Source organism: Salmo salar, chromosome ssa15 (assembly GCF_905237065.1).
Source record: "Salmo salar chromosome ssa15, Ssal_v3.1, whole genome shotgun sequence".
In the NCBI taxonomy this organism is placed as follows: domain Eukaryota; kingdom Metazoa; phylum Chordata; class Actinopteri; order Salmoniformes; family Salmonidae; genus Salmo; species Salmo salar.
Window position 1 is genome coordinate 14,920,127 of NC_059456.1, and position 6,000 is coordinate 14,926,126.

Genomic DNA, 6,000 nt, shown 5'->3' on the forward strand with positions numbered 1-6,000 from the left:
CTACCTGTCTCTAACCACTAGGCTACCTGTCTCTAACCACTAGGCTACCTGTCTCTAACCACTAGGCTACCTGCCTCTAACCACTAGGCTACCTGTCTCTAACCACTAGGCTACCTGTCTCTAACCACTAGGCTACCTGCCTCTAACCACTAGGCTACCTGTCTCTAACCACTAGGCTACCTGCTCTAACCACTAGGCTACCTGCCTCTAACCACTAGGCTACCTGCTCTAACCACTAGGCCCCGTGCTCTAACCACTAGGCCCCATGCTCTAACCACTAGGCTACCTGCTCTAACCACTAGGCTACCTGCTCTTATCACTAGGCCCCATGCTCTAACCACTAGGCCCCATGCTTTAACCACTAGGCTACCTGATCTAACCACTAGGCTACCTGCTCTAACCAATAGGCTACATGCTCTAACCACTAGGCTCTAACCACTAGGCTACCTGCTCCAACAACTAGGCTACCTGCTCTAACCACTAGGCTACCTGCTCTAGCCACTAGGCCCCATGGTCTAACCGCTAGGCCCCGTGCTCTAACCACTAGGCCCCATGCTCTAACCACTAGGCTACATGGTCTAAGCACTAGGCTCTAACCACTAGGCTACCTGCTCTTATCACTAGGCCCCATGCTCTAACCACTAGGCCCCATGCTCAAACCGCTAGGCCCCGTGCTCTAACCACTAGGCCCCATGCTCTAACCACTAGGCTACCTGCTCTAACCACTAGGCTCTAACCACTAGGCTAGTGGGCTACCTGCCTCTAACCACTAGGCTACCTGCTCTAACCACTAGGCTACCTGTCTCTAACCACTAGGCTACCTGCTCTAACCACTAGGCTACCTTCCTTTAACCACTAGGCTACCTGCTCTAACCACTAGGCTACCTGCTCTAACCACTAGGCTACCTGCTCTAACCACTAGGCTCTAACCACTAGGCTACCTGCTCCAACAACTAGGCTACCTGCTCTAACCACTAGGCCCCATGGTCTAACCGCTAGGCCCCGTGCTCTAACCACTAGGCCCCTTGCTCTAACCACTAGGCCACCTGATCTAACCACTAGGCTACCTGCTCTAACCACTAGGCTACCTGCTCTAACCACTAGGCTCGAACCACTAGGCTACCTGCTCCAATAACTAGGCTACCTGCTCTAACCACTAGGCCCCATGGTCTAACCGCTAGGCCCCGTGCTCTAACCACTAGGCCCCTTGCTCTAACCACTAGGCCCCAAGCTCTAACCACTAGGCTACCTGCACTAACCACTAGGCTACCTGCTCTAACCACTAGGCCCCATGCTCTAACCACTAGGCTACCTGCCTCTAACCACTAGGCTCTAACCACTAGGCTACCTGCTCCAACAACTAGGCTACCTGCTCTAACCACTAGGCTACCTGCTCTAGCCGCTAGGCCCCATGGTCTAACCGCTAGGCCCCATGCTCTAACCACTAGGCAACCTGCTCTAACCACTAGGCCCCACGCTCTAACCACTAGGCTACCGGCTCTAACCACTAGGCTACCTGTCTCTAACCACTAGGCCCCATGCTTTAACCACTAGGCTACCTGCTCTAACCACTAGGCTACCTGCTCTAACTACTAGGCTACCTGCTCTAACCACTAGGCTACCTGCTCTAACCACTAGGCTACCTGCTCTAACCACTAGGCTACCTGTCTCTAACCACTAGGCTACCTGCTCTAACCACTAGGCTACATGTCTCTAACCACTTGGCTACCTGCTCTTACCACTAGGCTACCTGTCTCTAACCACTAGGCTACCTGTCTCTAACCACTAGCCTACCTGTCTCTAACCACTAGCCTACCTGTCTCTAACCACTAGCCTACCTGTCTCTAACCACTAGGCTACCTGCTCTAACCAATTGGCTACCTTCATTTAACCACTAGGCTACCTGCTCTAACCACTAGGCTACCCGCCTCTAACCACTAGGATACCCGTCTCTAACCACTGGGCTACCCGCCTCTAACCACTAGGCTACCCGCCTCTAACCACTAGGCTACCCGCCTCTAACCACTAGGCTACCTGCTCTAACCACTAGGCTACCTTCCTTTAACCACTAGGCTACCTGATCTAACCACTAGGCTACCTGCTCTAACCACTAGGCTACCTGCTCTAACCACTAGGCTCTAACCACTAGGCTACCTGCTCCAACAACTAGGCTACCTGCTCTAACCACTAGGCCCCATGGTCTAACCGCTAGGCCCCGTGCTCTAACCACTAGGCCCCTTGCTCTAACCACTAGGCCACCTGATCTAACCACTAGGCTACCTGCTCTAACCACTAGGCTACCTGCTCTAACCACTAGGCTCGACCCACTAGGCTACCTGCTCCAACAACTAGGCTACCTGCTCTAACCACTAGGCCCCATGGTCTAACCGCTAGGCCCCGTGCTCTAACCACTAGGCCCCTTGCTCTAACCACTAGGCCCCAAGCTCTAACCACTAGGCTACCTGCACTAACCACTAGGCTACCTGCTCTAACCACTAGGCCCCATGCTCTAACCACTAGGCTACCTGCCTCTAACCACTAGGCTCTAACCACTAGGCTACCTGCTCCAACAACTAGGCTACCTGCTCTAACCACTAGGCTACCTGCTCTAGCCGCTAGGCCCCATGGTCTAACCGCTAGGCCCCATGCTCTAACCACTAGGCAACCTGCTCTAACCACTAGGCTACCTGCTCTAACCACTAGGCCCCACGCTCTAACCACTAGGCTACCTGTCTCTAACCACTAGGCTACCTGTCTCTAACCACTAGGCCCAATGCTTTAACCACTAGGCTACCTGCTCTAACCACTAGGCTACCTGCTCTAACTACTAGGCTACCTGCTCTAACCACTAGGCTACCTGCTCTAACCACTAGGCTACCTGCTCTAACCACTAGGCTACCTGTCTCTAACCACTAGGCTACCTGCTCTAACCACTAGGCTACATGTCTCTAACCACTTGGCTACCTGCTCTTACCACTAGGCTACCTGTCTCTAACCACTAGGCTACCTGTCTCTAACCACCAGGCTACCTGTCTCTAACCACTAGGCTACCTGTCTCTAACCACTAGCCTACCTGTCTCTAACCACTAGCCTACCTGTCTCTAACCACTAGGCTACCTGATCTAACCAATTGGCTACCTTCATTTAACCACTAGGCTACCTGCTCTAACCACTAGGCTACCCGCCTCTAACCACTAGGATACCCGCCTCTAACCACTGGGCTACCCGCCTCTAACCACTAGGCTACCCGCCTCTAACCACTAGGCTACCCGCCTCTAACCACTAGGCTACCCGCCTCTAACCACTAGGCTACCCGCCTCTAACCACTAGGCTACCTGCTCTTACCACTAGGCTACCCGCCTCTAACCACTAGGCTACCCGCCTCTAACCACTAGGCTACTTGCCTCTAACCACTAAGCTACCTGCCTCTAACCACTAGGCTACCTGCTCTAACCACTACGCTACCTGCATCTAACCACTAGGCTACACCCCTCTAACCCCTAGGCTACCTGCCTCTAAACACTAGGCTACCTGCTCTAACCAATTGGCCACCTGCCTCAAACCACTAGGCCACCTGCCTCTAACCACTAGGCTACCTGCTCTAACCACTAGGCCCCATGCTTTAACCACTAGGCCCCATGCTCTAACCACTAGGCTACCTGCTATAACCACTAGGCTACCTGTCTCTAACCACTAGGCTACCTGTCTCTAACCACTAGGCTACCTGCCTCTAACCACTAGGCTACCTGCTCTAACCACTAGGCTACCTGCCTCTAACCACTAGGCTACCTGCCTCTAACCACTAGGCTACCTGCCTCTAACGACTAGGCTACCTGTCTCTAACCACTAGGCTACCTGTCTCTAACCACTAGACTACCTGCCTCTAACCACTAGGCTACCTGCCTCTAACCACTAGGCTACCTGTCTCTAACCACTAGGCTACCTGTCTCTAACCACTAGGCTACCTGCCTCTAACCACTAGGCTACCTGCCTCTAACCACTAGGCTACCTGCTCTAACCACTAGGCTACCTGCCTCTAACCACTAGGCTACCTGCTCTAACCACTAGGCCCCGTGCTCTAACCACTAGGCCCCATGCTCTAACCACTAGGCTACCTGCTCTAACCACTAGGCTCTAACCACTAGGCTACCTGCTCTTATCACTAGGCCCCATGCTCTAACCACTAGGCCCCATGCTCTAACCACTAGGCTACCTGATCTAACCACTAGGCTACCTGCTCTAACCACTAGGCTACCTGCTCTAACCACTAGGCTCTAACCACTAGGCTACCTGCTCCAACAACTAGGCTACCTGCTCTAACCACTAGGCTACCTGCTCTAGCCACTAGGCCCCATGGTCTAACCGCTAGGCCCCGTGCTCTAACCACTAGGCCCCATGCTCTAACCACTAGGCTACATGGTCTAAGCACTAGGCTCTAACCACTAGGCTACCTGCTCTTATCACTAGGCCCAATGCTCTAACCACTAGGCCCCATGCTCTAACCGCTAGGCCCCGTGCTCTAACCACTAGGCTACCTGCTCTAACCACTAGGCTCTAGCCACTAGGCTAGTGGGCTACCTGCCTCTAACCACTAGGCTACCTGTCTCTAACCACTAGGCTACCTGTCTCTAACCACTAGGCTACCTGTCTCTAACCACTAGGCTACCTGCTCTAACCACTAGGCTACCTTCCTTTAACCACTAGGCTACCTGATCTAACCACTAGGCTACCTGCTCTAACCACTAGGCTACCTGCTCTAACCACTAGGCTACCTGCTCTAACCACTAGGCTCTAACCACTAGGCTACCTGCTCCAACAACTAGGCTACCTGCTCTAACCACTAGGCCCCATGGTCTAACCGCTAGGCCCCGTGCTCTAACCACTAGGCCCCTTGCTCTAACCACTAGGCCACCTGATCTAACCACTAGGCTACCTGCTCTAACCACTAGGCTACCTGCTCTAACCACTAGGCTCGAACCACTAGGCTACCTGCTCCAACAACTATGCTACCTGCTCTAACCACTAGGCCCCATGGTCTAACCGCTAGGCCCCGTGCTCTAACCACTAGGCCCCTTGCTCTAACCACTAGGCCCCAAGCTCTAACCACTAGGCTACCTGCTCTAACCACTAGGCTACCTGCTCTAACCACTAGGCCCCATGCTCTAACCAATAGGCTACCTGCCTCTAACCACTAGGCTCTAACCACTAGGCTACCTGCTCCAACAACTAGGCTACCTGCTCTAACCACTAGGCTACCTGATCTAGCCGCTAGGCCCCATGGTCTAACCGCTATGCCCCATGCTCTAACCACTAGGCCCCATGCTCTAACCACTAGGCTACCTGCTCTAACTACTAGGCTACCTGCTCTAACCACTAGGCTACCTGCTCTAACCAATAGGCTACCTGTCTCTAACCACTAGGCTACCTGTCTCTAACCACTAGGGTACCTGCTCTAACCACTAGGCTACCTGTCTCTAACCACTAGGCCCCATGCTTTAACCACTAGGCCCCATGCTCTAACCACTAGGCTACCTGCTCTAACTACTAGGCTACCTGCTCTAACCACTAGGCTACCTGCTCTAACCACTAGGCTACCTGCTCTAACCACTAGGCTACCTGTCTCTAACCACTAGGCTACCTGTCTCTAACCACTAGGCTACCTGCTCTAACCACTAGGCTACATGTCTCTAACCACTTGGCTACCTGCTCTTACCACTAGGCTACCTGTCTCTAACCACTAGGCTACCTGTCTCTAACCACTAGCCTACCTGTCTCTAACCACTAGCCTACCTGTCTCTAACCACTAGCCTACCTGTCTCTAACCACTAGGCTACCTGCTCTAACCAATTGGCTACCTTCATTTAACCACTAGGCTACCTGCTCTAACCACTAGGCTACCCGCCTCTAACCACTAGGCTACCCGCCTCTAACCACTAGGCTACCCGCCTCTAACCACTAGGCTACCCGTCTCTAACCACTAGGCTACCCGCCTCTAACCAC